Source organism: Opisthocomus hoazin, chromosome 9 (genome assembly GCF_030867145.1).
Source record: "Opisthocomus hoazin isolate bOpiHoa1 chromosome 9, bOpiHoa1.hap1, whole genome shotgun sequence".
Classification (NCBI taxonomy): Eukaryota; Metazoa; Chordata; class Aves; order Opisthocomiformes; family Opisthocomidae; genus Opisthocomus; species Opisthocomus hoazin.
In genome coordinates this window covers 37,780,355-37,797,282 of record NC_134422.1, presented here as the reverse complement: position 1 = coordinate 37,797,282, position 16,928 = coordinate 37,780,355, and the positions used below count along the sequence as shown (strand labels likewise).

The window sequence follows — 16,928 nt, the reverse complement described above, 5'->3', positions numbered from 1 at the left end:
TGATCATTCACTCTGCTGCACAGCGGCGGCAAACCGTGCCGCTACCACGGCCATCCCTTCTCTCAGCTGTAGCTGGGGACCTCAGCTCAGTAGCCCCGGGGAATAATTTGGTTCAACAAGTCCCTCCCGAGGGATTCTCCAGACCTCCAGATAAGAGCCCATGGCTCACACTACCTGCACCTGGAATAAACCCTTGGGAAAACGCCCGAACTAGCCAAACGCCAAAAGTAACGGAAAACATACATATTCCCTTCTGGCAGGTACTGTCTAAACACGGCGTGCCTGAGAGGAGCGGGCTGCCGGAGAGCCCGCGGGCAGCGGCCATGCAGCCCACAGGGGCATAGGCTGGGGTGTCACAGCCTGGCTCGCTCGTTCCTCGCCGGAGAACCGTCAGCAAATATCCCGCGCAAGAGGAGGAAAAAACTCTTGCCTACCTGGACAAAAGAGGTCATTCAAAATTTTCCTCCCGAAAACGTCAGGAATCAGCAGGCTTGGCGGAGGCGCTGGTGTCAGGCGGGGTGCTGCATCCGGAGGGAGAGCTCCAGGCTGCGGGTGGCCGGGCTGCGCGGGGAGCAGCGGCCGGAGCAGCAGAGCCTTCTCCTGCCCAGTCCCTCTATTCCCTCGCAGGCTGGAACTGCCTTCTGCGTTCCTCCTCCTTCAAAACCGGGCAAAACCCCGTTTGCAGTAGCTCCAAACATCCACGGAGAGTCACTGTGGGTCTACCGACACCTCGGGACGGGCTCCTCCCTCCCAGGGCAGATGATGGGCTGGGGCGAGGTTGTCATCTTTGGAGCAGAAGGCTTTTTTTTTTTTTTTTCTTTAAACAAGCTGGAAGAAGTCTCCCTTTTTTTTTTCCGTGATGAGAGGCCTCTTTTCGTGGTTGGCATTGCTGCCCCACATATTTATACCATCAAATAACGTTCCTCTTTCTTCCCCCCCCCCCACCCCGTCCTCCTCTTCCCGTCCTAGTAACGTGTCCTGAGTGGAACAAATAAAACAAGAACATTTCAGAAAAAAGCAACTTGCATCTTAGCCCTCGCAAATGTCCAAGTCTTGCTTAGAGTCATCCAAGTCTGAGTATTACCTCTTTCCATTGATTCGTTTCTGCGTTTTTGCTTTTTTTGTTGTTGTTGGGTTGGGTTTTTTGGGGGGATACTGGGTTTTTCTATTTTTAATTTCACAGGCCATTTTTAGCTCTGAGAATTGAAAAATAGGGACAAATTTCCCAACAAAATATGGAAAACAGCACTGACTTTCAGGAACATGGCCTGTTATCCCTTGAGCTGTGACTTTGTCTCTAAACTCTTGTGTAAATGAACAGTGTGAAGGGACCAGAATCAGGCCACAGCTGCCAGACAAGGTAATCGCAATGGGAAAACCCAGTTTAACTCTTATTTCACTCTGCTGACTCCCAAGGAGTTACAAAAGCAAAGGACTCATCTCAAGACATCTGAGAGTGAACTGCTAACCCACCAGACCTGATCTACGGGAACATGTTGCTCAGGCTGCTTGTGTTTGCGAAAAACATCTGAATTACTAGGTGAAAATAATAAACCCAATTCTCTGTAGCTGCTAGTGCTTAAAAAAGGTACATTTCAGGAGTATTTTCTGTGTTAGCATCTTCACCGGGAGTATTCTGGTGCACTTGGCAGTGTTAGGTTTATGGTTGGACTCGGTGATCTTCAAGCTCTTTTCCAACCTAACTGATTCTACGATGCTCCAGCAGCGTCTATAGGAACCAAAGCCATAAGCTAGAATTTTACTTGCCTGTTTTCCCATTCATCTCAAAGCCCAGTGACAGAAGCAGGACTCATTCTGGAGCAAAGGGACGCTGAAGAATAAACATACCTGAGAAACAAGAACAATGATTCCTTGGAAGAGCAAAGGATTTTGTGGGGCTATCCCTTTCCAGAGGCACTCCTGCAGCTCTAAATGGAATAGTCATTTTTCTTCTGGAGCCTCTTCATTGAAGAGGTGGGATCCAGCTTCTGAGGACAGAGATTAACCAAACAGTACATGAGATGTCTAAGCAAAGCACTCACCTTCCAGTAACCCAGTGAACACACCACATACCAGGCCATTTCTTTTGCCTGCTTTGCTGCTGTGTCCAAGCTCTGTTGGGTCCCTGAGTACCCATCAATTCTACTTCTAATCCACCTTCAGTATGTCTATTTCTAGGTGAATCTGCCCCTGCAGAAGCTGTTTCTCCAGCGAGATGCCTTATCACAAACAACTAGAGAGCACATCTGTCTCCCACATTGCTGCTGAGTGCCCAAAGCATAGAAAGGAGGAGAGCACAGGACCATACCTCCATATCTCCCTCTTCCTTCTTACAGACTTGTGAGCATTGCCTGCAGTTTCTTGACCAAAGGACCTACAGACTTCTAACTTTCTATGCATGCTTCTTGAACTTTCTCACATCAAATCAAAACCTTTCCCTGCAGCTTGACATGACAGAATGCCTCATCCCCATGAAGATTCTCATACATTTTACAAAATAGCCCCCTATTGCAATCTTTCCCTCAACAATAGAGACTAACTTCATCTTTATCACCTACCTAGGCATCCATTTTCGTGACATTTGTAGGAATATTAGCTTCACACCTCTGTCATAGATGGCCACATCTGGTGAGTTCATCTCTTATGTTGGGGTGGTCTGACACACAGGCACACTGAAGTGGTAGTAAGTCTTGCTTACATAAAAATCCGGACAAAATAACCTCAAAACCAGATGCTGCTTTTTTTAGGATTTGTTGGGCTTTTTAATAATCTTCTTTTAAAACTGGTGGCATTAAAGGCCTGAGCTAGTTCTCTGTAATTGAGTTTTTGTTCTTGTGATTTGGACGAGAAAGCAGGAAGCTCTAGAGGAAAATGGACGTGGGGCAGGAACTTCTTGAGACAGTACCAAAGTTTTATCTAGCATCTTCTTATTTTTTTGTAAGGGGATTCGAGATGGGCAAAGACATTTCTTTCTTTACGCAGTGATCCTCTTTTACACATAGTGCTTTTTATATATATGTATATATACATACATGGAGGTCCATCCAGGTGAGGAATCACTCCGTTTCATTCATGGGAGCCTCATCCACTAGTTCTGTCCTCTCTTTGGCTCCTCTTCCTAATCCTCAAATTGATTGCCTTCCTTTTTCTCTCCTTTCAGTGGAACTGCAAATCTCATGGAAAGACTTTTGCAGAGAATGTGCATGGACATGGATTAGTTGCTCATCCCCTGTGTGTCTGACCTGCATACAGTTATTGCTACTCACAGAACACAGTATATACTGGACAGATATTTAGTGTTCTATTACCTTTAAAATGGAGAGAGAGGAAATGGAGGTAGATGAAGAGTAGAAAGAAAGAAGGAAAAAACGGCTTGATTTTCTGCTCTCCTTTGTAGCTCTGTGTAGAGTTTGAAGTAAGGGAGTCAGTCAAGCACGGCTGGCTACTATTTCATTTACATCCGCTTGTAGACTTAGATGTGATTTACGGTGTGTTTAGTTGTTACTTTATAAACTGCATAGCTGCCTTTTTTTTTTTTTTTACATCTGACTTGTAGCCCCCAATAAAATGCAATCTCCTACTTTTAAATCACATACATACATCTGAAACGGCTTTATGGTACTGCTGTGGTTCTCTGGAAAAAAGCTACTGTAATTTCTTTGTGTCTGTCTACAATTGCACACCATTCATGTAATTCTGAGATTACACAGTGGTCTCCAAGCGTCTTGTTTTCTAAATAAGTGAAAAGCACCAGAAACAAGGCCAAGATTATTTAAGTGCTTAGTGAAAACAATGAAAATATTTGTAAGTGTGCAGCTGATAATCTCAGCATTTTCACTGACGACAAGTGGAAGGATGGATTTTACACCCTTTTGTAGTTGCCTTTTTCTGAAATTCTTGCTTCCTAACTCAGTTCGTACAATGCATTTGTATTCCTCCCTCCCAGCAAACAAACCCCTGCTCCTCTGAGGTTCAGGGTTGTAATTCTGCTGAACAGCAGAATGCAGCAAGCCTTGCTGACTTCCCTCAACACCTTAAGTGGCACAGTCTTGTAGTCCCTGCAGACAAGGCTGCCTCCAACCTTCTCATTTGCAGCCAGTTCTTCCCTGTGTTTGAGTAGTGGGCCCAAACGAGCATCTCCCCTAGTCGGTTCATTCATCACCTCCATCATGAAATTGCCTTTGAACCATTACAGAAACCTCTTGTGGTGGTCATGCCCAGCCATACTGCTCTCCTAGCAGATAGCGAGGTGGTTAAATACACTCACAAGTACCCAGACCTGTGGCTGTAAGTATTCCTCCGAATGCCTAAAGAAAACTTCATCCACCTCCTCTTCTTCATCAGGTGGTCTGCAGCAGATACCTACTGCAACAACACCTGTGCTGGTCCACTGTCCGATCTTCACCACCCTTTGTGCAGACACTGGGTGCAGGCTTGGCTGGCTCTGAGGCATTCCTGGAGGATCTTGCTCATCCTTACCAGTGCCCAGGAGATAACATCTATTAAAGAAACAAAAGAAGAAAAAACATTTCTTTTTCTATATTAAACTGGGTCAATGCTCACCCTGTTAACCCAGTGAGCAACAGTCCCCACTGTGTTTGGCATTCCTTGGTTGTGGTAAAATGAGACACAAAGGGGAATCTTTCTGAAGAAAAAGCGAATGTTCATTTGATACCATATTTTCGCAGCATTTCCTGGGATTTAGGTCATTAAAGCCAACTGCTCCAGGATGTTTAGAAAGTCATCACGAACACACAGTGCAATTTGAGGCTTTGCATACTTTTTCCTATTTGAATATACTGGTGTTAACTTTAAACTCCCCTATGTTATTGCAGTTCTTGTTTATTGAGCACCTCGTTTTTATATACAGTATTTTTGTGCTCATAAATTGTTGTTTGCTAACATATGAGGAAGTCCTGTTTGGAGTTTCTAGAGTTTTATTTTAAACAGTCCCAAGGATTTCCCAACCTACAGCATTACTGAAGCCTTGCCAGATGCAGGCCTGTATCTGTGACCTTGTGTTTTTTCACCAGAGCTCAAGATCCTTAGAGGATGATGATATCCCAGAGACTCTATGATGTTTAGATACAGTGGTGAGAAAACTAGCGGCCAGAAATGGAGGTGGCAGTCCCATGCTGCACAGACTCCAGAGAAGCTCACAGGGGCCACCCTTAATGCCACCAGTGGGGCGTTAGCGTGATGCAGCATGCTTTTGGTGCTGGGCCGAGGGCTCCTTTTTGTTCTGCTCTGCGCAGCAGAGGTTTTGTAGTGAGAGACCACCCAAGGGAATGGCGTGCTCCTGGCTCTCTGTCCCAGCCGCAGGTTACCCCTTGCCAAGGCTTTGCTCCCACAGCCAGCCATGAGCCTGCTTCCCCACCATTTCTAATAATCCTCCTGAAGCGTTCGTTTAGACCTCACTGGTGCAGATACCCTTGCTTCAAGTTTTATTTCCCCTCTGCTCAAGACCTCACTTCACAAGATCAGTCTGAGTACAGTGGGTTGAAGAAACGGCAGGGATGCTCCAAGGCTCCTGTGCCAAGCTGCTCTTGCTGCACAGTTTCTTTGGGTCTTTGAAGTTTGTCTTTTTGAAATTGAGGCCATACTTATGAACTTGTTAATATTTTACCTTTGGTTGCTCAGTCCAGGCTTGTTGTGTAGAGTCAGCTATGCTACAGTGCCCGGACGGCTCACCACTTCTGAAGCTGCTTCCTCCCAGGTCTTCCAGCTGACCATTTCTGTGTCTCCTCGCAGCCATGCAGTGGGTGGAAGAGCCATCTCACACATTTTAATACCAGGGGAATGAGGGTGCCTGGGGTGGTCCCAGAGGGGCCAGGCAACAACAACACAAGATCATACGTGAAACAAGCAAGCAAAAAATAGGTGAACGAAGGGCAGAGAGAGTAGGGTAAAGATGGTCTGAAACCCTTTTTCCCAGAATACTTCCCCTTTTACCAGTTTCACAATTCTTGCCTTTTGATACTTTCATCTCTTACAGCACAGTTTTTCCAAGCAGCCAGTCAAGGCAGATGAGTTCCAAAACTCATTGACTCATTGGGAAGAGCCTTTGCGTAGTGAAGCAATTGCATTCCAGCTCCCTGGCAAGGCAGGACCTCGGAGAGGCAGCTGGTGCCTCTGTGGTCCGCAGTACATGCTGGATAATCCCAAGCTATCTCTGTGGAGATGTCAAAAGATCTTTGGTTTCGTAGCCCAGGGTAGCAAAAGAGTTAAAACACACGGTTTGTGTCTTTGGGGCTGTGTGGTGAAATACAGTGAGAGCAGAATGACCCAGCTGCATTTGTTTTATTTTCTTGTCACCAGAGAAACGAGAAGGAAAAACTTGCAGTAGTGTTTCCATGAAATTAAGAGAAAAAAACCACATAGTTTATAGAGGAAACCTCATTCACCTCCCCAGCCTTCTACCAGTGATGGTTCAAAAAAATGTACATTTTTTAACTTAGTCACATCCCGCCCCACCCATGATCCTTAACGCCATGTACAGACTTAAGAAAGAGATTTCAGTTTCCTTCTGCTGATGAACTTCTATTTAAACATTTGCTTTTTTCACTGCTGGAGCCTGGAGGTACTGCTTCCCCCTGAAATGACTACTCTGGCTAAGGTTACAAATAAAATATAGACTTTGTCTCTTAGATTTCGGCTAACTGTATGAATAATATTCCCTCAAGACATACTCATTATATTGAACCATAAATCTACGGGGGGACACTTTTGCAATGACTAATGGGTATAAATAGAAAGGAAAGGAATCAATTAGTGACTTATCCTGGGAAAAGAGGGGGCTGAAAGGGATCAGATAGGAAAAAAAGCCTTTCCTCTGAATGTGGGGGTACAGGAGCGTGGGCTGCTGGGCTAGGAGCAGGCTGGCCCTGGTTGGAGTGACTTCCCTCAGGAGTCTGGTGGCCTGGCAAGGACCCACTATGGCTCAGCAACTGAGCTGATTTATTTGAAATGCTAATCTTGCCTTTAATCCCAGCTTTGCCTCTCTGTAACCACACTGTTCGCCTGCCTTCGGGTCTTAAACAAATGTTTCCAACATCAGCCCGTGTATGGAGCTGAATCCTTGGGAGAGATTATGTGTGATTCCCATTTCCACAGGACCAGTAAAAAGGAATTAGAAACGAAATGCAAAAAAAACCCTCTGAAGCCAGTGAGAGGCCTTTTACTGGCTTTAGGGACCTGTGATTCAGGTCCTAAATGAAAACCTGTGACTCCAAGTTTGCAACTTGTAACTAAAGGTGCTCACCAAGAGAAAGCATGAAGTTTAGCTTCTTGAAAAGCCCTAATCCTCACAAACCCCCAGGAGTCTGAGAAGTGATCTTGGCTGTCCTCCCTTGGCATGCTTTAGCACATGGCTGCAATAGTGCAGCAGTCAAATATTATCCCAGGTCAACGCTGAAGGCAGCAGGTAAGGTCTGCCAGCATAGCCCTGTGCCGGCGCAGCGGCTGCGGTACCTCTAACACCATCTACAAGAGGCTTGCCTTGCCTTCTAGGAGCACAAAACTGCTGAAAAACCTTCCCTTGAGTCTCTCTCTAACTACACAGCAAGCTTTTAATTTTTATCTTACAGAGGTTAAAGGAAATACAATCTCTACCTCCCCAAACCACAGGGCCTTTAGGATGCAGGCAGCAAGGAGGCCAACAAGGGTCTAGAAGAGAATCTGATGATGCTGGCATGAATCAGTGGATTGATAGGCAAAAGACACTGCACAGGTAAACGACAGCAATGGGTAAGACTGAACAGTAATATCTTCTGGAGTTTCCACAGTGGTAAGGAAGTGTATCTAGCTACTCACTAACAACATTGCCTCCAAACTCTCTGGAAGGTGAGTGCAGTCCTGGAGCAAGGGTTTCCCTTGTGACCCCCTTTCATGACATGAATGCAAGGCCAAATTTGTCACAGGTTAATGTAACAATGATCTGAAAAATATTTCACAAATTTGCAATTGTAATAATTTGCAAAAACAAAATTTTGCCGCTAATTCAATTTTTGCTAACAGTGTATGCCACAGGCACACATACGTGCCTCTGAAATGTAGCGATAGAGACCTCTGAAATCTGAGCCCACCTCAGCCATCAAGTCACAAAGCAAAAGCCCAGCATGTCTCAAGCCCTCCTTGGACTGACTTTATGTGCTGAGCCATCCTGGGACCTGCTTTCCCCACTCGTGTAGAGGCTGCGGGGAGCTGCCCTGCCCTCTGAACATCCCTGTTCCGGGGAGTGTGGTGGGCAACCACCCAGCTGCTGTTCCTCAGATTGCAGAGCTTTTCCACTGCTCGATGGCTGCTGCTGTTCACATATTTGATGTGAGTCCAGGGAACCCTGTACAGCACTTCAGCCCAGCTCCCCAGGTCACGTACAGCAGAGCATTTCTGGGCTGCTTTTGGCACGATGCTTAACACCTCCCCTTCTCTTACGCACATGCTCGAGTTTTTGCTCTAACACAAAACGTTAGAGGCCCTTGTTGCATGTGTAGCTACAGATTGACACTCAGGAAATGTATAATTCTGTAGTGAAGTGTCCTTTTGGCCAAATACAACATTGCAATAATATTCCCCTTTACCGTCAGGCGAACCTGCTATTACTGACAAGGAAATTGGTGTTTAAACAGGAGTTTTGGGCATGTAAGACATGTGATATAATTAGATATATAATCAGTGTTAAGAAAAAGATTCTTATCTGAGTTGATTTCAAAGGTCCTTCTACAAAGAAAAGCAAAGAAAAGAAACCCAAACCAAAAAATATGCTGCATTATTAACTTGTATTCCTCTGAGATAAAACAAGCAAGCATGCTGAAGAGCAAGTTAGCAATACAGAGGTCCAGAAGGAGGGTAATATTCCATCCTTCCTTGGATTCTTTTTTGATGGCACATTAGATCAGCCCGAGAGATCAGGGTCACAAGGAAGTTAAAATATTTTTGCCAGGGATGTGACATATCCTTTTCCCAGGGTAACTGAAAGTCTGTGCTCTTCATATGAGCATTAATGTGAGCCCAATCTCCAACATCAAATGAAACAATTTTGATCACAATAAATAAAATCTTACATTTATACTGCTTTTCCTTAAGACTGCTAGTGGAACTCGAATGCCTATCTCCAGTCCAAAGAGGCTTGAGATTTTCCAGCTTCAGTGTGTGATAAACAGAAATATCACTGGGGAGATGAAAGTGAAGGCATGTACTCACTGTGTTTTACATATAGTTCTTCACCCTCCCTTCTGTCCTCCATCCATCCAGACTCCAACGGCTCTACCTACAAAGATAAAAATATAAAGAGAAGCAGAAATGAGCAAGAAATCATGCCTTATCTTTTTTCTTTTACAATTATCTTCTTGGGCACAGAAACCAGACTTTCATTTTACATAAAGGTTTCCCCTGCATGGCTCTGGCAGTCTACAGGATCCTGGAATGGTTGACATTGCTTGCCTGAGTAGTGGGGAAGTGCCTCTTCACACAACAGGATAACTAGTATAACCACATAAAAAATGTGCCCTGCCACAAAGGAATGAAGTATGTTGTTTGCGCCTATCCTGAAAGCATGGTGGTGATTGTGACAGGCTCACCGTTTCCAGGCTGAACAGCTGAACCGTGTATGAGACCAGGCAAACGTGAGCATCCTGAAATGCTCATGTTTGCACACCTCGCTGCCTCATGAAGGCAGAATCAACGTCCTGCCTGCTTAGCACATCTCTGTCGCACTTGAAAAAGTAAAAGTTGTGCCTCTGATCAAGATATGATCTGGCATAGCCCACCCTCAGGAGGAACAAGGACAGGCATGATGAGAAAGGATGCTGGAAAGGAAGGGCTTGCAGGAGCCACTGGAAACCCTGTGGGGAAATCAGCCTCCCACATCCCTTCTGGGAATCCAGATAATTGAAGGCTGTAGGAGTGCTTGATAGAAAACCCCAGACCAGGGACAATTAAGTTCCCCAGGCCTGTCTTCAAGAACACATGGATCCCATCGAGAGACCGCAGTGAACAGACATCTCCTTGCGGGAGGACAGGGGGCTGGCAGCGTCTGGCAACATGAGACAGCAGGCAGCAGTTGGTTTTGGCAAAGCCTCTGTCGTGTTTCGTCTCCGTGAGCAAACAGCAAGCTTGCCTCCGGTCCGGGGTTTTGCTGTGGAAACCTTTGGGAAGAGGTGTGGGAGCACAGGAGTGCCAGGTCTACCTTGGCCCCTCTGCAGCCTTGGTTGTAGATGCTGCAGCTGCCAGAGAAAACCTGTGGGGACTCCCTGCCCGCCAGCAGCAAGAGCAGGGGTGGGCACGGGCTGGTACGGAGCACACCGGAGAGGACCTGAACCAGAAATGCCACTAAAGATTACAGATCTGGTTTGCTATCTCTGAGCTGCTGTGATCAGTCAGCAGCACCAGCCCCAGTTTCAATAGCGTCATGCTGACTTAAGAGTCCTGCTTTCAGGGAGAGCAAGAACATGGTGCTGCTTTCATGTGTCCCAGAGCCCACTTTTCAGGAGAACGTGTATTTAAGAGCCATCATTTGAATATATACTCATTATGACTACACATTCACTTTTAAAATCATCACAGCCTTAACAAACACATGCTACAAACTCTACCCTTCCTCCCAGACAAATCGGATGGACGTGATAACACTGTGTCCATGCACTCGATAAAACAATCCCCCTCACCCTACCGAACACCAAAATTAAGAGGGTTCTAAGTTTAAACACGTATACCATGTCACCCCTTGATCAGTCCTGTCTGGAGCAGGACCTGTCCTAGGTCTACCTAATTGCCTTCCCACTCGGGAAGAGCGCTATGGGGTCTCCCCTAGCCCCACACATCTCTCCCATTCTTCTCCCTGCCCAGGTGAAGAAAGGACTGGGTATGAGACGAGCTCTTGAGAATGGGATAACGCATATACTCTTTGCATCCCAAGACATGGGCTGAGGGATGCTACGCCATGATGTGACGGTTTTAAATGGCTCCCATCTTCTTGTCTTGAAGCCTCATCATAACACAGGCCAGAAAGCCAAGAGCTGCAGGCAGAACTTCATCAGCAGGGCAGGGCAATAACAACACGCTTGTTCTTCCAGTGGTGGCTCCCTGCTCATGGGAGCTGAAAGCTTTGATTGTGGAGGAATAGGCTATGTCAAAGATTAGGCTTTTTTGACTGGAAAAATTGATGCTCTCTTTTCAAAAGATTTCTCCTGGAATCACGTGTTTCTACAGAACACCCAGAACCCAGCCAAACATTTGAAAGGAAACGATTCAGACATGTTATCCATAACCTGAGGCAGCTGCCAGGTCAGTGCTCCAGTCTCTGCACCCTTTCTGCCTTTCCAGGGGGGATGAGGGGAGCCCCATTCCACCTGCAGCCACCTCTGGCTGCTCAGTCCAGGTTTCACCAAGCCACACACTTAATTTCCACAAAACTACACGGAACGAGAGCAACAATACAGCATCTTCAGTGCCTTGCTGAAACCTGGCCTTAAATGCAAGACCAGTTATTTTTCTGATCTGGTGCCCTGGGTGAGGAATTTTTTTCTTCCTCAATTGTTCTCAGCCCACTGCTCCATGTTATCCATGTGAGCAGGAGATGGGGAACCAGCAAGCCAGGCAAAGCGCAAGAGCAAGACGGGGTTGCAGCATCCTGGTGCCATTCCTGCAGAGGCTCCAGCTCCAGCTATGACAATAAGCTCACAGCAGGCACATTCCTCTTCCAGCTCGTGACTCTGCTTTGTCTGCCCTAAAGCTCTTCATAAACCAGGAATACTTTTTGCTGTAGGCTTGCTGGAGCGCAGTGCGTTGTAAACCCGCACATCTGTAATGCATGGAGGGAACCTGGATCCCATATGCTGTGTCTCTCTGCAACCGGATCCTCTCTTCCGGGAGGCCAGCACGGAGCATTCAGAAGCTATGGCTCTGGGAAGAGGACAGGCACAGCCCCGAGGGTCTCCAGCACCTCCTGCTCACGTTTCCACCCCTTCTGCTGTGTCCCTGGCAGGACGAGGCACGGCACCCAGCTGCTAACAGGGACAACCAGGTCAAACGGCTTCATCTTTCCCCTTTACAGCGTATCTGAGCCCTGGGCAAGGAAAATATTGACAACCACCATGACTTCTGTGCGCCTGCCAGCAGACAGGCACAGCACCAGCTTCCAGCCAAAATGATCCCTAACGAATCCTGAATCCCTTGAGCATCCTGGGTGGTGTTCTCCTGTAAGAGATATTTGAAATGCGAGGTATGAATACACACAGCTGGTTTCTCCTGATATAAACTGTGGCCTCCCCTTTTGGAGACTTTCCATCTGTGTGGCGATTGGAGTCAAAGGGAAATAAAAATCCCAGCCATAAATGGAAACATTTGCAAGGAACAGGGTAAGACCAGCTGCCAAGTTACAGTTACTGCAGTATGACTAAGCAGCAAAATCAGCACAAGTTATTGTACTTTCTGTAAGCTGTTTCTCTTTCACACAGACAAAAACCATGCTGCTCCTTGACTGCTCCTCCATTGTCCCCAGCTATAGCTTGGGAGCTAGTAAGCAATGGGGGCCCAGCTCCCAGTGCAAGGGCAGTCCCAAATCCAGCAGGATTCCCTTGAAATAAGTCAGGAACCATCTCAGAGTTTATAAACCTTACCCCATGCTTTCTGAGTCCCTTCTGATCCAAGGTGATACATGAAAGAGGGGAGAAGATACCTCTTTAATTTTTCTCTACTTCATGTAAAGCCTTGGAATTGCAGAATACTCTGAATACTCTGAAACCCTGATTAGCCCGGGACTCTGCAGGGAGGCAGAGCAGATCACTTTCTGTTGCTTCTGGTGAAATGGGGACCAGCAGAATCATGGCTGAATGATTGAGGCTGCCAGGCACCTCTGCAGATCGTCCAGTCCAAGCCACCACCTCAAGCAGTGTCAGCCCAATCAGGCTCCCCAGGACAGTGTCCAGTTGGGTTTTGAACATCTCTACAAATGGAGACCACACAATATCTCTGGGCAACCAGTTCCAGCATCTGACCACCCTCACCATTCTGTGATTCACAGTAAAAAAAATTGTTTCCTTGTCTTCAGGTGGAGTTTCATGTGTTTCACTTTGTGTCTGTTACCTCTTGTCCTGTCTCTGGACAACGCTTCTTCATTACTTCCCATCAGGTAATTATACACATGGATAAGATCTCCTGAGACTTCTCCAGTCTGAACAGTCCCAGCTCCCACAGCCTCTCCCTGTGTGAGAGATGCTCCAATCCCTTCATCATCTTGATGGCCCTTCATTGGACCTTCTCCAGTATGTCCATCTCTCTCTTGTCCTGGGGACCCCAACACTGGACACAGCACTACAGAGCTGAGCAGAGGGGAAAGATCACCTCCCTTGACCTGCTCAGAAGCACTACTCTTATTACAGCCCAAGATGCTGTTGGCCTTCGTGGCTGCAAGGGTGTATTACTGGCTCACATTCAATTATAGAACTCATCACAACATGTAGGCCAACTTTGAAGCCAGAACTGGTGTCTACTTCACGACATAGACCTAATTCTGGTAGAAACCATCCAGACTGGGAAAGAAGATTAACAAAAATATTCAGATAGAAAAATAATTTTCAATTCAGCAGTGAGTTCCTTATAACAACTTATTAAAATCACTTGCTGACTAGATTTGTCCCAGTGTATCAGTAAAAACTATCAGGCTCCTATTCATTGAATGATTATATAACATATAACAATATATTTCAATTGTTCCAACAGAATTAAAGGGACTTTTTGGACCGTTTTAATGAAAATTTCCTGGAGAAAAATGTGCAAAGTAATAAATCTATTTTTAGTAATGCAGCACATATGTTCTATCCAGTGGCTAACAATCAATCAGCAGTTTAAGTGCAACAAAAAAAATAGTGTTTGTGGGTCAACCGAGTACTTCAGTTCCAATTTTGCAACTTGATAGTGAACACATGCTTCTAATTTGGCTATCAAAATCAATGGACTATAAGAAAACTGGAGACACAGTGGTCACAGGCTTGATTCAACTATCTAAGCTTACAAAAAATTGCACAAAAATACATGATAACACTATACAAGAACTGAACTGTAGTGTCTACTCTTGGGATCGTAAGGAGCCATGGACTTCTGAAACAGCCACCACGACTCCCCTTATAACCGGTAGAGAGAAGTGGGACCTGTATGGACCAGTTTGTCACCCTCTAACTTGTCTGATACGGTTCTGGTTAATTTTACTCCAGACGTGCTTAATTTTTGCCCATACTGTGAAGAAGTCCTAAATTATTAGCTTAGACTAAGGTGCCTTCACTGAAGATAGCTCAAACTATGGGAAATTAATACCCCCAAAAAAGGCTTATAAAAGGCAGTGATGTGCAGGGTTCAGCCAGTATAGGTGCCTCAGTAGGGTGCTCACATGCTCCATGCACAACAGAGGAAGAAAACATTATGCCAGAAGTGTGTCTGAACAGGAGCTTGACTTTTCTATGCATGACTGCCTTTGCCTGTGCACTCAGGGTGGTTTTCACAGAATCCCTTGCACAGTGGAATCAAGGGAGAGAGGTTTGATTCCTACATCTCCTGCAGCCTTGAGTTATGGTCTTGGGCAAACTCTTATTTTCTTTGTTTTGCAATGCCCTGCCAGCGAAATAGCTCCTGTAATATTTTTCTAGCCCTTTTCTTTACCTAATAACCCACCAGACATCACAGGCAACAAGTACCTTTGTCAATCAGAGTGTTTTCAGTATCTTCTGGCATGACTTGTAGACTAGGAACAACGCAATCATAAACCGATTTTTCTGATTTCAGAGCAGAAGGGTTTGAATTGTGTGGTGCCTCCCTGACCCCATGCAGATATGACACAGTCACATCTGTCTTTGCTATGCAGGCCAGACATTGATGTGTTACAGTTTCTCACACCAAATTGCCTTCTCTTTCAAATTCCCTCCCCTGCACCAAAGAGGACACAGAAAAGCTTCCCAGATAGCACACTTTCTGCCTTCCATGCTTGGGTGGTACCCATCTAGCAGCCAGACCGAGTCTACCAGAATACCCACGCAGTGGTCTGCCATCAAATGGATGAGACAGCTCCTGGGATGTGGCAATGACTGTGTTCTGTGTGAAAAAAGCCACAGCTGACTCACCATTCAGCCGTGCAGCATCTACCAGGAGAGTACTTCTTGGCCATGTTTCGCCACATGCATGAGAGACTTCCCAGGCCCTGCACAGAACATACAACAACGTGAACCCAAAGGACCCTGAGTTAGCAGGAAATCCCAAATCCCCTTGTGACTATGAAGAGAGGAACCACTTGATTTTGGTTTGACAGCACTGAATTCCCAGCACCCACCCACATGCAAATGAGCCAGCAAGACAGCCAGCTTGCATAGCAAAGGGAACAGCATGGGCTAGATGATGAGACAACAGCCGAAACCGCGGGGACCCCGAGACCCTTGGCCAGATCACACAAGCTTGAAGCAAATGCAGCCTCAGAGCAACATTGCCATCTTTACATGCAGCTCTCCTGCTACGCATGTGGTCTTCCAACACCCAGCATGGGTCTTCCCATGGGATAGGACCTGGGAGACTGATGGATGCTGCAGATGGAAATTTATGCAAGGCTAGTCTGCTCCTACCTTGCTTTGTAAGGTAGCAAATGACAAATTGAGCAGGACCCTGCTGCACCCCGGGTGCGGCGTTCGGGTTGCGTACCGGGCTGCTGTTGGGGCGGCTGGTTTCATGTGCAGTAATCTGCCACATGTTCTCATTTCCCCTGCACGCCAGACCCCTTTTGACACACTTTTCAGAGGAGCTGTGGAGCTCCAGATGGGACTCATCCAGCCGCCCTCGGCTGCGTCTTTTTAAGTATATGCCCAGTGCTTCCACACTAGGTTCTCGGAGCCAGAAAAAACTGCAGTCTGCTGCTCATGGCCCAAGCTTTATCCAGGACAGGCTTGTCCTAGAAAAGCAACATGCTGGTTTTACAAGCTGCCTTTAAAAAATCTCAAGTACTTCAGGTCCCATGGAAAATACTGTATATAATTGTTTTTAACTCCACTTTAACCAAGACATAATTTTATATGCAGGGATAATTTTATCACCAGGGCTACTATCAGAAATCCAGAGCCCTCAGAAACACTCTGGGCTGAATTTCCCATTTAAGTAGAAATAAGCACAACTCGGACAAAGGAGCAAACGCTTTGCAGCTCCTGAGGGTTTGGATTGTTTTAGGGCAAAAGAGGGATTTGCAGGGATTTCAGAAGCTATGGACAAGCACTTTGAGCTAATACCTATGTTTATGAAGATTTGAACTGCTTTCCAGAACTGAGCCAGGGAAGAAACACCAGCCAGGGTCTGACAGATACCCCTTTTCTCTGGCTTTTTGGAGCAGTGAAAAACTGTGCGATCTAGGTGCTGACCTTGCACACTTATTCCTGTCCCTTTTGCTTTCTCTGAAGTCATGAAAAATGCTAGTTGAGGGGGTATGGGCTTTGGTTGCTGGGGCAGAAGAGAAGACAGACATAGGAGAATTTTAGGAGCAACTTTAAGATGATGTTTAGGAACTTTAGTCTCACGTTACACCAGGTTTGTGCCCTGTAGAAAACCCTCCTTTTGAACTGGGGTGCTCCAGACCCACACTGTTTGCAGTCTGTCCTTCCACTGCCTCTCCCCATCAGCTGTCTCAGGCCAGCAACAGGACAGTGGCAGCATAGGCAAAGCGGGCTGCAGGCTCCTGGCTTGCCTGCAATATCTATTGCAAGATGTATCTTGAAACTGCTGGCTGACCTCTGTGGGCAAGGACCTCGTGCTGCCAGAGGTAGCCAGTGTCTGCTGGACATGCCTTCAATGCGGTACAAGGTCACACAATGTGGGGCTAGGCACCTGGTGTCTGATTTTGTTTAGTCTGATGGCAAGAGATGCATTTGTGACACTGCAGAAATCCCTTTCTGGTTTACAGCAGC

General features: G+C 46.3%; 1 protein-coding gene across 1 annotated transcript in view; it reads right to left on the bottom strand.

The window, feature by feature from the left end:
• Positions 1 to 650, bottom strand: part of COL6A2 (collagen type VI alpha 2 chain) — a 28,893-nt gene extending 28,243 nt beyond the window's left edge. The window contains exon 1 of the mRNA XM_009944894.2: positions 435 to 650. The gene's annotated coding sequence lies outside the window, so the exon portion shown is untranslated. The remainder of the gene's footprint in view (positions 1 to 434) is intronic.
• Between the last annotated feature and the right edge of the window lie 16,278 nt (positions 651 to 16,928).